This window comes from Cyprinus carpio, chromosome A19 (assembly GCF_018340385.1).
Source record: "Cyprinus carpio isolate SPL01 chromosome A19, ASM1834038v1, whole genome shotgun sequence".
NCBI classification, from domain to species: domain Eukaryota; kingdom Metazoa; phylum Chordata; class Actinopteri; order Cypriniformes; family Cyprinidae; genus Cyprinus; species Cyprinus carpio.
In genome coordinates this window covers 10,254,708-10,269,651 of record NC_056590.1, presented here as the reverse complement: position 1 = coordinate 10,269,651, position 14,944 = coordinate 10,254,708, and the positions used below count along the sequence as shown (strand labels likewise).

Here is a 14,944-nt window from a genome sequence, read left to right as displayed (position 1 = left end):
TTGGATTGCATCTTTTGCAATTTTTTCCAAAAACAAAACAGAAGAAAAAAAAAGGCCATTTTTTATCCTAGTTAACTGCTGTACTTCATATGCTTTCCATTGCAATGTTTTAACATGCTTGTGCATTTTTGTAAAGCCTAATGTGTGTGTGTGTGTGTGTGTGTTTTAATGGAACAGTTTATCGAACCTTTAAAGAAATTAATAGAATAACATGTAAAAATGTTTTTTTTTGGAGTATCATATTTGATACATCAAGCTTTTATGGCTCATATAGTATAATATTAGTGACAATATGGAGCACATACTTGAACAAGAAAAAAAAACTAAATTCAGAGGCCCAAACTGAGCAAAAATATGCAATATAGTGATACCATTATATACGTTATATATTAATATCATTAATATGGCCAAAAAGTAAGATGAAGTTATGATAGATTGTAATGTAAGTCAATGAAATTCTTAAAATAACATTACAGACTGCTTTCATAAGATGCAAATAAATGTCAGTATGTGTTAGTAAGGTGATATTTAAATGCTTAGTTTTATGATAAAAGCTCTGTAGTTTTTATTGTGGGGAGCAAAACATATAATGCAATGATGACGGAGAGGTGAACAAATAAATGTACAATGTCACATTTAAATGATTTTTTTCAAGAAATAATGCATTGATAATTTAAGGTGCTTCAGTCCAGTACACGTTCATCTGGAAATATTTATATAAATGTTATTTCTACAGTTACTTTATAAAAATAATTTAAGATTTCACAGAAAGTATTTTTTTGTATTATATTGAAAGGCCTTTTACTTACTAAACGCATTTGGTTTGAAGTAAAAAAAATATAAATCAATCAGAGGGCAGAAGCCATGTGGTAGATTTTGTACAACAGGTTTTTTCAGCAGAGTTTTGATCATGGTACATGCTACATAAGGTTTAATGTAAATATATCTTTAAAATTTGAATTTTTTGTAATCAATTTATCTTTTCTATTTAAATGATGGTTTAAGCAGCAGAGTTACATTGTTGTCAGGCAAAGTATTCTATATTTAAAAAAAAAATTATTCTCCAAATAAAATGTTCGTTCAAGAATCAGTTTCAGTCTGGCCTTTTCCAAGGCATGTCTGAGAGTACGGCAAGCACTGCTAGAAGCCCATTCATTGAGGTCTTAAAGACTTTTCTGTGAAAATGTATAATTGTGGCGCTATTAACAGTGATTCTCACATCCATGTTCATTTCTATTTCTAGGAAACCAGACACAATGAACCCCAATAGCTCTACTCTGCACAGGTGTGAAGTGTTTCTATGCAAAACCATTGTTGCATTACCATGTTTACCTCTGGAGTGACGTGTGGAAATAAAACTGAAATGAACCCAACAAGCACAGGAGCATTTGATATATTTATTACACTAAATCTTTTGTAATACATTTTTTAAGCAGTTTATGGTTCACATAAATGACAATTTGAGTATTTTTCTATTAAAATGTCATAAAGATAAATGTTTGCTTTTGACCTGTCTTCTGTCTTCAGATAGATGTAGATAAATAGTTTTAGTCCATTTATTTTTGCTTTCTCAGATGTGTTTATATGAGACATTATCATGAATACTGTCCCTTTCAGTGTGTCAATGGCATGAGTGTTTCAATATGCCTCCAGATTGTTTTGCTGTGACTCAGAAAGGGAAGGCACAGCAACAGTTCAAGCTAGTACACACAATGCATCACCACTGAGACAACCAAAGTTAACAGTTATCAGCATTATTCAATCACCTTTGCATAAGGCAAAAGCTAAAGTGGTGGAGGCAAATGAGCAGCAATTCACTGGAAACGTTTAACTCACCACCATTGTTATATATATATATATAATATGTGTGTTGTGTGTGTGTGTGTGTGGTGTGCGCGCGCGCGCGCGCGCGCGTATGGAGGAGTTTTTATTTTGTGTACAACAGTGACATCTAGTGTTATGATGGAAATAACCAGACAATTCAAAATTCGAGCTGGTTTGTAACCATAGACTAGAATAGCATCTTTTCCACATTGGTTTTTTGTTTTGTTGTGATGTTACAGCAGCATAGTGAGATAAACAGTTTTTGAGACTTTACATCAAAGTTACTGTGTATAATAATAATTATTATTATTATTAACAAAATACAAAATAGTAGCTTACATAATAGTGCTAGTACAAAATATATTAATAAGATACAACTTTGAAGGACATAACACTGTTTAAATATACTATGACATTCTGATTTTTTTTAGCTACTTTGTTTTTTACCATTTAGTTTGTCATAAATAAATAAATAATAAATAAATAAATATAATAATACAATCAATGTATATATTGGAAAACATCCTTTTTTTTCAGGATACTGTATTTTAAAGATAATTTTGTAAAAATCCAAATCTTTTTTGGAAAAGGTTTAAACAATATTTTTCATACTTATTCAATGAACCACAAACTATTATTGCACATGCACCTGTGGAACAGCCTTTTAAACAATCTCTATTTACAGGTGGCAGGCAATTAATCCACAGTTACAGAAACTTAGTTAGGATGGTAGAAAAGACCCTTCTGAAAAACACCAGAAGAAAGATGATCACCTGTGTGAACATGTCATAGTCCTGCTGCAGGGAGGCATGAGGACTGCAAATGTGACCAGAGCAATAAACTGCAATGTCTGTAATGTAAGACGCCTGAGACTAGGGGTGTGATGAGACACTTATCCCATGAGACGAGACGAGACACGAGACTGGGTTCACGAGAACGAGACGAGACAAGTTTTTAAAACTTTTTTTAAAGAAATCCTCAATGAAGAAATATATAGGGAAAATTAAAATGTAGGTGCATTTTGAAATCAAATTATACTTTATGAAATTAAACATCTATTTTAATACATTTTATGCAGGTATAAACAACATGTAAACACTGAAAAAGGTTTTGCCACAAACTCAAGTAATTGCACAAATTATATAGTATACATAAAAATAAATAATAAACAACACAAATAATATCCCTTTAAAGTAGCAGTCAGTCAAGCTTATTATTTAGTAAACTGATTTCCACTTTAATAAAAAAAATTAGTTTTTTTTCGCATTTAATTTTTCTCAGCTCCTTTTTAATAGTATATACATTTTCACATCAATTTATTAAAAGTTTAACAAAAAATACTTGTTGTTTAGGGCCCTATGTGTTTTTTCTTTTTTTCTCACCATATTATTTTTTTTTTTTTTTTATTGTTACCAAATTCTGTGTTTTAGCATGTCTAACTATTTGAATGCATAACACAACTTGACTTATTCAACTGATTTTTTCTTAAAGTAGCCTTATGATTTTTTTTCCCTCAGAAATTCTGTGTTGTGTATTTACATTTTTCTGGTTATCAAATGAAGGCATAAAACATTAATTTAATCATTTATCATTTAATTATTGAAAATTAAGCAAACTTTATTTTTTGCCAAACAAAGGGGATTTACTATTAAAATTAAAACATGGAAGAAATGTTGTGTGATTATTCCTTTAAAATAATGTTTGTTTCATTTTTTTAGTAGTTATTGTTGTTGTTGGTGTGGGGTGTGTTGTTTATATTGTATTTTTTTTATTTCGAACTTTTATTTTTACCTGGGTTGCCGTGAATACCTTTACCAGTTCTGTGTATGTGATATGACGCTAGTTTTGCTCAAATCAACGGTAAAATCCTCATGAAGTGAAGTGTGTGTGTGTGTGTGTGTGTGTGTGTGTGTGTGTGTGTGTGTGTGTATAATTATAATCACTCTCACAAAAACAGGTACAAAACCTGTCACTGGAGCGGTACCTAAAGAGTCCTTTTTGGTACCTTAAAGATACATATTAGTACCTTAAAGGTACCGCCCCAGTGACAGCTTTTGTACCTTTTTTTCTGAGAGTGTTTGTGTGTGTAAAGCTTGGTTAAAACCATGAGTTCAGTGATATGAACCTTTAGGGAATCGTTTTCTGTAATATAAGTATATATAATATATATAGATATATATATGATATATATAGATATCCACCACACACGTATATATATATTTACTTTTTATTCCTCTATTTACTTGTTTTTCTTTTTATTTATTATAGGAACAAACAAACATCAAAAAAACCTCTGAATGTTTCAATATAGAAACCCACTGCTACATTCTCTCACCCCCAGAGTTACCATATCAACAAAAAAACCACATTAATGCATGTTTACAGCGTCTCCTAACACACGAGCATAACCCACAACCAGCACACACTCAAACCACGAGTATGATGAAGCCTGTAGGACAAAGCCAGTTTGAGCACCGATGTAACAACACAACAATCTATAAATAATATTTTTACAAGTTCACTGTTTATACAGAAGATTACATAACTGTTCTTCAATGAGGTTTTTGCTAGGAAAAACACTATAGAATGGAGTCTTGTTGAGAAAGCAGTTCATTAGTGCTCACAAGAGGGCGCCAAAGTCTGTGCATTACAATCCAGGATGACTGCAGATTTGCATTCGTTTTATTTCTATTGATTGGTCGCGTGAATCCTAAACACTTGCCATGTGCTCGAGGAAAGAACAGGTTTAGAATATCACATGTGTTAGCTAATGTATAAAAGACAATTTAAGGATGATTATAATCTCTGACAACACTAGTTAGATTAAGTTGCATAAAAATTAACACATAAGAAAGTGGTCCAAAAAGAAGTCACCTATCCTATCTGTAGAAGCTCTGGTCAGAATCGAGTGAAATCTGTTCATTAGTCTCTTGGGGGAGCTGTTTATCAGCCAACCCACCAAAACAGACATTATCTCTAGGGACTTTCCAGAATAATAAAAACTCATCTAGAATGAGCGCCGAGTTTAACCACATTTCTTTTGATGTAACCATTAATCCTCTGGGGACTTCAGGGGATTATCAGTCCATTAACCCAACCTAACTGACACAATGCCATGTGGCCTGCTCAGGAAACAACATATCAAGTCCTATTGCCTATTTATACCGTTATAATAAAATTATGTTCAGTAGGAAAGCTGATTTGTAGCTGTTTTGCTTATAGTGCATACTAGTTTTTGGTGAAAATACACAGCATGTAAAGAACATGTAGCCTATGTCAAGGTAAAGCAGAATGAGACATGTAGTGCATACATATTTATTATTTAAATTAGTGTTTACATGCTCAGCCATCCAGAAGTTGTTTTTGTTTGATTGTTTTGGTTGTTTTTTGTAATGTAGGTTAGTCAGTTGGTTAGTACCATAAAAGCCCAACCCAGAGTTTTGCTTAGTTTCATTATCACAGATAAGTTTTGGGAATTAACTATTTGTGATGACTCACTGAAGCACGTTCTTTCAGATCTATGTACAAACCTGTTTTCAAATAGGCATGCTAAAAATTATGAGAATTTCCCCAAGTTTCCCCGTCATGCCATCCATAATATCACTTCTTATTTCTTATAGTATGCATTTATCTAGTGGCAGTAAAGCTGAATATTCATTTATTAGATTCAAAATAAGCACAAAGTTTAAAGTTTGTATATTTGCAAGGGAGCGGCTAGTTTGCATATGGTCTATCTGTCCAGTTTCTTCCCTCTTCCACAATCACAGAGTCACATGACTGTGAGCTTGGCTTTGGCTTGGCATCACCAACAAATGCAGAAAAGAAAGTAAAAGAGTGCCGGCTCGGTACTTTCCAGGGTGTATTATGCTTGGCATGTGATATTCAGCCACTGGTGCCATGATTATACAATCAAACCAAAAAAAAAAAAAAAAGCGCGGGAAAACTCTGCTTTGTCTGGACTTGAGGAGACACAAGAGAAAAATGGCTGCTTCAAACACACGCTCTTGTATGGCACACTGAAATTAAATTGATGCTCTGTTGTGTTAAATGGTTAATAGTTCTCCCCAAAATGAAAAACTCTGTCATCATTTAATCACCCTCAAATTGTTCCAAACCTCTATGAGTGTCTTTCTTTTGTTGAACATAAAAATAATATATTTTGAAGAATTCTGTTTCCGGTAGCCATTGACTTCCATAGTATGGAAAAAATAATACTATGGAAGCTAATGGCTACAACAAAACTCATACAGGTTCGGCACAACTTGAGGGTGAGTAAATGATGACAATTTTCATTTTTGGGTGAACTGTCCCCTTCTATTAGAGTGAGCTATTGTCTCATTTATGTTGGCTGTTGTCTGTTATTTCGTTTTTGTCTGTACGTGTGGGCAAAACTAAAAAAGTACCTAAAAATTTGTCAGGCATTTCATAATATCCCATTGTTTGAGAAAATGGCTGCCCTCACTCTTCCACTTTTTATTTTGTATTCTGAAATTTCAGGCAGTTACAAATTTAATACATGTGTCCATGGACCACAAAAAGATATATAATCTCCATTTATTCCGGCAGCAATTATTCATGGTGCAGTGTAATGGCAGTCATTTTGAGGCAGTACCTTCTAACGGATGCCAAAATATCACAGTATCATTTCTTGGCATGAGTATATTTTCCGATAGGTGGTGATAAAACAACATTGCAACCGTGGATGCACCACGAGACTAGGCATAACCAGACTGCAAGCCTAACAGATCTGCACTACCAAAACAAAACACAGGGACTTTCCAAAAAGACAATGTCTTAACCCAAAGATGAGCTTTAAATATAGCAGAATTCTGAATATTTAGTGCAAATTATTCCAAGTTGATGTATGACAACAAATATAAAATGGTGATATAGTTTTAAAATGACTTAAAAGAAACAAGCATTTAAAACCTGCAAAATGTTTTTGTCATCCTGAGGATGTTGAAGAAAAGAATATGCATATGCAGAGAATAGGTTTCGTATGTGATGAGACCCTTTTCACTATCACTTGAGCTTGATGGTTTCTTTTTATTTCGGGTCACAAAATGGGGCCAATGATCTGGACTGGCAACCTAGGCATATAAAAGAAGTCATCTGATTTCACAAAAACAATTGTGCACCTTCACCGGCATGTAAAAATTGTGCAAACATTTAACTTTATCATAGCCACTCACTTTGTTTTTTTTTGGTTGCTACACACAAAAACGTAGAAAAAAAACCTCAAAAACAAAACAAAAAACACCCAACCTTTCAATAATTTTACTGTATTCCTGTTTGTCAAATGAGTCTTTCTGTCTTCCTGATGTGTATAGCAATAGATTTTTGATTTGTGAAATGTTGATAGCCTTCATTTTGGCTTGATTTTTATGCAATAAGGTCATATAGATTCCTTTTAAAATATAACATTTCACAGTTTTGTTGCAGAAAATCTTCTCAAACAATATATTGGTCTTCTAACTCAATGCAATTTTTAATCTAAACCACATTTCATCACCATTTTGTGAAATAGGTATTGCTACTTTTGCTACTTTTGCAATTTTTATGTAATACAGTGATATAGATTCCATTTTCCAGTATAACTTTTCACAAGAACGTTTGTTAGGTACCAAAATCTACTTAAAGAATATATTGGACTAGTTAACTCAATTAAATTTTAATCCAAAACACTATTCATCACGATAGGAGCACATTTTTATAGGCTATGAAAACAGATACCATAGGTCTATAAACCACAAAGGTATATTATGCATAGTTTAAAAGTGGCCATCATTTTGAGGCAGGTAGACCATGTGCAGCTTTAATAAAATGGAGAGCAGATCTAGTCATATCTGTCCCGCTGGCATTAGGGGTGGGGCATGACGGCATGAGTAAGGAACAGCCAAGCACCAAGCCAAACATGCAAATGGTTTACCAGGTGAAACAACAATAGGGACTTTCCAGCAAAACTGAGTTAGCTTGTTTGGTAGTTAATCTTCTGATATAGCCCACACCGCTCCAAAATAAAAGCTACCACAAAGCTTATGTAAATGATTTTTTGTGTTCGTCTAAATCTGACATTAAGTTCCCACTTACACTTATACGTAGCAATGTGCAACTATGTGTTGCTCTACATAAGGGTCATAACAGCAACGGAAGTTTAATTTTATGGAGCACTGCTGTTTTTTTTTAAATTAGGTCAGACTGAATTTTTATGCCTTTATTTTTCAAATATAGGAGGAAGAGTTTATGTTGCGTTTATGTTCTTTAGAATCACTATCAGTTAAAATGCATGCATTTAGCATTCTCAAAACCTTATTATTATATTTGTATATTATTATAATATAAGTTGTTTTTACACAAACACAATAACTTTAACATTTACGTTTAGTGTGTGTGTGTGTGTGTGTGTGTGTGTGTGTGATGTACTTACACTGACATATATTCTAATCAGGGTAACTATTTCAATAATAAAAAGGTGCTGCCAGGCAGAGTGCCAGCAAACAAGACGAGCAGTTTGGGCATTTCAAGAAAATCTTTTGCAAAATCAATTGTGCACCATTTCTGACCTTGATTCAGAAAACATTCATTTTATGCTAACTCTGAACAGTTTTTGTAAACAAATTAAAAACTAAAATTCACCGCTGCAGCAGATTAATAATATTTTGTTGTTTTGTATAATATAATAGTTGATTTAAGCACATGGCATGAGCTGATATGTTTGTCATTTTGTTATTTTTCATTGTATTTATATAGCACCATATAATTACAATGTACAATGTACATTGACCATGGTGCTTAATAGTTGTAAGGTAAAACTAAACTAACTAAATAAAGATAAGACAGAGTTCCCATAGCAACACAGTTACCCACTAACCATACAAAAAAAATTGAAAGCCAGAGAGAAGAAATAAGCTTTAAGTTTGACTTAGAAATAGACAGAGTGGGTGCTGATCTGATGTGTAGTGGTAGACTATTTCTAAGGGACTGGCTGCATCACCCCTGTGTTTTAGTATGATTCTTGGTACCTTGAGTTGAATTTGATTCCCTGACTTAAGTGATCTAGGGGGCTGCTGAACAGAAATGAGGTCAGATAGATATGATGGAGCAAGCTTGAAATCAATTCTATAACTTTCAGGCAAGCAGTAAAGGGAAGCAAGTATAGGCGTAATGTGCTCCGGCTTATGTGTATGCATCAATAACCTCGCAGCAGAGTTCTGTACTAATTGCAGTCGTGCAAAGACGGATTGAATAAAGCCAAAATAAAGCAAACTGCAGTAATCCAAATGTGATGAAATGAAAGCAAGAATGACCTTTTGTGTATCCTTTAAATTAAGAAATGGCTTAATTTCTGAGATTTGGCGAAGCTGGAATAAACTGGACCTGATATTTGAATTGACTTGCTTGTCCATTCAATTGCTCTTAAGGTCACTGTCCATAGTAAAGCCCAAGTTTTTAACATGGTTTTTATGTTGCGCTCAAGATGAGTGAGCTTGGCTTTTAAAGTAGCTGCTAAAGTAAACGCTAAATCAAACACAATAATCTCAGTCTTCAATTCCTTGAGATGCAGGAAATTTAGAGACATCCAGTTCAAACATGCTGCCAATATCTCAAAATCGCTTGTGTCTCCTTTTTTTAATGGCAAGTAAATTTGGATATCATACACAAAACAATAGATTGAGACTCCATGTTCTCTGAAAATATTACCCAGTGGGGGCATATAAAGAGAAAATATAATGGGAGCAAGAATAGAGCCTTGTGGGACTCCACATCTAAGCTTGGCTATGGACGAGGTGCAGTTTGCAATTTTAACTGTACAACATCTGTTAGACATTTAATATTGTAATGTTTAATATTATAATGTTCATTCAGTACAGTTATGAAACAGAACAGACATCTATGACAAGGAAATGATGACACTAAAATCTGAAATCAGACTGGATAAAACAAACGAACAAAAAGCAGATTAGCAAGAACCCAATATTTATTCACATTTACATATCACAGCATCGAACAAATCCAGAATTTTACATTTATCAAAACTATTTGCTGATAAAACATTTTGACTAATGATCGTCACTGAGTTTATTCTTTGTACAAGTCCACAGTTCAGTACCACAGATCTTTAAGAAATGTGATAATGGTTAACGGGTAACAACCCCCCTTATATGTCTATATTTACAAAAGTTTGTAATAGTATATTTGTATAAATATTGAACAAGCACATTATTTTAACACAGCCTATTGGTCTTTTACAGTGTCAGAGTTCTCTCGTAATTGGTTGGCTGTGCTATCATCACTAAAGAGCCTCTCTCTCAGTTTATAGTAACTTCCTTTCTTGTCCATCAGTTCCTGATGTGTACCCAGTTCCACCACCTCCCCACTGTCAATAACCACAATCTGATCCGCCCTCTCAATAGTCTTCAGCCTATGAGCAATCACAAGCAAGGTCTGGGTGGGGCAGCAGGCCAGGGCCTGTTGAACCTGTGGAATAACAAAACATGTAAGGACTCTTTTGATAGTAGGATTAAAGGAAGCACGGATTTGTGCATGCATATGTACATACGCCTTTGTGTTTTCATACTGAATAGCCATATTTTACCATTTGTTCACTTTTCAGTGTCCAAAGAGCTGGTCACTTCATCCAGTATGAGCACCTGAGGTTGTCTGATCAGAGCTCTGGCGATAGCGATGCGCTGCTTCTCACCTCCCGAGAGCAGATTTCCACGCTCTCCCACATCTGACAAAGAAAACAGGATTTTAAGACTGTGGCATTGTGTGCTTAAATCTAAAACCTTCTAAAAAATAAATGGTGTGGCTACAAAAATCCAAAAGAAAGCTTTCCAGAATTTGTTGTTAAAGGGTTACTCCACCCCAAAATGAAAATTTTGTCATTAATCACTTACCCCCATGTCGTTCCAAACCCGTAAAAGTTTCGTTCATCTTTGGAACACAATTTAAGATATTTTGGATGAAAACTGGGAGACTTGTGACTGTTCCAAGTAAAATAAACTGTCAAGGTCCAGAAAAGTATGAAAAGCTTCGTTAGAATAGTCTGCCATCAGTGATTAAACCGTAGCGTTATGAAGCGACGAGAATACTTTTTGAACGAGAAGAAAACAAAAATAACGACTTTATTCAACAATTCCTCTCCTCTGTGTCTCCCCACATCACCGTAGCGCCATTTTGGAAAACACCTGCTGTATGCAAATAATGTTACGGTTGAATCACTGATGGCAAATGGACTATTCTGATGATGCTTTTCATACTTTCCTGGACCTTGACACTGTTATTTATTTGGCAGTTTATGGGACAGTCACAAGCCTCCCTGTTTTCTTCCAAAATATCTTAAATTGTGTTCCCAAGATGAACAAAGCTTTTACAGGTTTGGAACGACATGGGGGTAAGTGATTAATGACAAAATTTTCATTTTGGGGTGAAGTATCCCTTTAATATCAGGAATTCTAGAATGATTTTAAATGTAAAGTCCATCTTAAGCCAAGGCTGGCTTATTCTGGTCTAGCAAGTGAACCAAGCTGCTAAAACCTTCCTTATCAAATAATAAATGGAGTGGCTACAAAAATCCAAAAGAAAAAAACACCCAGAATTGCTGATAATATCAGGAATTCTAAAATCCATCTTAGACTAATAATGTATCTGCATTCTAGTCCAGGCTGGTTTTTGCTAGTCTAGCAAGTGTACCAGCAAACCTTTTCAGGCTAAGTTTGTTGGGGTGTAGGATGCATAACTAAAAGGCTATGAATGCTACCGATTCTGATGTTCACAGATATTAAGAGTAGAAAATAATTTAGATTTTTTTGCTTTAATTTTTTTGCCCAATCAGAATCTTTCTAGCCACTGACACAAGAATAACAATGGGTCGTGACAACAGTTCATTTACCTGTGTCATAGCCATTTTCCAGTTTGCAGATGAAAGCATGGGCATTGGCTTTGCTGGCAGCCTCCTTTACTCTCTCCTTTGAGCAGCCTGGCAGACCATAGGCAATGTTGTCTCGTACAGTGCCAGAGAAAAGTACAGGCTCCTGACCCACCATTGCTATCTGAAAAAGATTATTTACAGTATATGTTCTATGCATTGCACTGGTTGGTTGTAGTTTAAGTAGACTTATAGATAGTAAATAATCTACAGTTCAACATTAGCATGGCTTGTTCTTTCAGAGTAGTCACCTTGCTGTGCAAGTATTTGTGTTGATAGCTCTGCAGTGATTGTCCATCTAACAGAATCTGCTGCTGAGGCTGGTAGAATCTCTCCAGCAGACTCACACAGGTGCTCTTTCCCCCACCTGACATTCCCACCAGAGCCGTCATCTGACCCGGCTTCAACTCCAGAGAGAAGTTCTGAAAACAAACAAAAAATGAAGGTAATTTAATTTTTTTTTTTAGAATTAGCATACACAATATGTTTGAAAATGTATGCACACATGCACTCAACTGTCTATCTATACATACAGTTTATCTCCTTAGTTTATGAACCCTTTGAAGAAAATATAAGAAATAAAAAGACCTTTATGTGTTTAATTACCATATTTACTCATATTTTAGTTTCATGTGAATTGCCTTCTCAAACTTGACAGGGATCAAGTGAATTGATCCTTAAGTCTAAAAGTTGTACCTTTAACACATTGTGGTCAGGTCTTCTGGGATACGAGAAGGTGAGGTTCTGAAAGCTGACATGTCCTTTCAGATCACTGGGCTGCAGGTTACCATCAATATTGACTTCAGACTTTCGGTCCAGGTATTCGAACACCTTACCAGCCGCACCTACAGAGTTCAGCATGTCTCCGAAGATATAGATCAAAGTCTGGAAAGAGATGGATAAATTTTTATTACTCTTTTTTTTAAGCTAAAAATGATTCATTTCACACAAAGCAGGTTTACATAGAGGATCATAAATGTCTGCATGTCAACAGAGAAATCCCTCTGTTAAAATAAAGGTATACCCTAATGTTTTTTCCAAGGTCTTGCTGATAGAGGATGAAAGAGACGAGATTCCCTGTGCTCATCTGTCCATACTGGATGAAGAGTCTCCCATAGTAAAGCATGGCCACCTTCATTCCCACTTCTGTCATCTGCAAACCACACAAACGGTCAAGAAGATACTATCTATAGCAATGCCGTTCCATATCAACAAGTTTGCATCAAAGAAAATAAACACATATTAACTTGAAGACTAAACTCACTAACCCGCCTAACCAACAGGTAAACCGCCCTGACTGTGTCCCGTCGGGTCTTCAGATTATGGGTTTCCATCAAGCGGACATCATAGCGATGGGCTTCACCAAGTTCTGTCCTGAAACTCTTTACTGTCCTGATTCCTGACACTGCCTCCCCAGCAGTTTCATTGGCATGTGCCATAGAGTCCTGAACTTCTTTTGAGAGCCTCTAAAAAGGGCATGCAAACTTGATATAAGATATCATTCTCAAAAGCACACAAATGATTATCTATCATTCATAATGACATTCATTTTCATTAACCCCATACCTGATAATGCGTTTCATATATGTTCTGCAGTAAGCCTGTCAGCGGCGTCTCCATCAGCATCAGTAGTGTAAGCTTCCACGAGAGGCTCAGCATCAGATACAACATACCCAGGGTCTTAATCATGGTCCGCAGAAGGACATTGACATTCAGGGCTACAGCCCGACCCATCAGAGTAGTGTCTGTGGAGAGTCTAGATGTGATATCACCTGAAAGACAAATTCAGTGGAAAGAATTTGAGTATAAAAGAGCAACTGAAGATGCCTGAAGTCTAGATAACTTGCAGAAACTGCATTTGATCTACCTGTTTTGATGGTCTCAAAGAAGCCAATGTCCTGCCTAACAAGGGACCCAAACAGTTTCACCTTGATTCTGCATGTGAAGCTACTGATTGCACACATGAACAGGCCTCCCCGACAACCAGCACTGAAAGAACTGAGAATAACAAAAATCAGTCTTCATTATTAAAATAGCAGTTTCGTAATACAAAACACATTATTTTGCAGTACCAACCTTCCCAATGAGAATAATCCCATGAGAATGATAGCTGATCTGAAGTTGTCCCACTGATAATGGGAACCCAAGATGTCAATCACCTTTCCAGTGTACAGTGGGATGAACATCTCACCTGAAACATATAAAAAATAGGCTACTTTACAAAGCAGGTTTATATTATACTTTTATTTTAGGACTAAATACAACAAAATACTCACATAGCACAGCCAAGGTCAGAAAGACAAAAGCTCCACACAATATTAAGTAGTCTGGTTTGGACAGACGGATGACCCGGATGAAGAGGACTCGAGCCTTCTGTTTGCGCTCTTTCCCGTTACTCTCTCCATTAGTGTCAGGCAGTGTTACCTCCCAAAACAGACAGGCTAAAGCAGCAGCGACGGTACCGACAAGCCACGAATTAAACTTGTCAAGGCGATAGTTGTCAAACAGCGCTAAGCGCCCGGTTTCGTAAACCGAACCGATAAAACAGTGGACTGTAACCCATCTGCGCATCAATGGATCTGCCGCATCTTTATATAAAGTAGCTCCTGCGGACAGAAGCGTGCATCGCAGTGCGGATTCAGCCCACTGGCGAAACAGATTACAGTCGAGGTTTCTTGTACGAGACTTCAGCAAAGTTCCTCCGAGGTCCAGAGTATAAACTATTATTATGTCTACACATAACACACACGCGAACACCAAAACTTTACGCATGTTGCATGTACAGCCTGCGTCGGCTAAATAACCTGCGATGAACAAAGCGAACCTATTCTCGAATATTTTCTTGTCGGTAACGTTTTTGCTACTTTCATATGGAGTGTGCGAGGTAATCATTTCTTCACACAGCGCCGGGGCATTTGAGGACACCGGCATTATTGTGCTTTTACTTTCAGTTTCTCAGGATAAGGGATTTCCTCCCACTTAGACCTACAACAAAAAAGGCTGCGCTTTGCGTAAGCGTTCATTAAAACCTTCACTCATTCATATATTTTAAAACCACAAATCAAGTCAGTTGATAGGCTACACAAAATTTTTAATGACCTCCAGATGGAGCAGTTAGGCTATACCATAATAATATTATCAGAAAAATTGCCTAATATAGTCTGTATCTTAAAGACAAATTAATAAATC

The 14,944-nt window shown here is 35.7% G+C and overlaps 1 pseudogene; it reads right to left on the bottom strand.

The window, feature by feature from the left end:
- Positions 1 to 9,784: 9,784 nt before the first annotated feature.
- Positions 9,785 to 14,607, bottom strand: LOC122148784 (annotated as a pseudogene).
- Positions 14,608 to 14,944: the final 337 nt, after the last annotated feature.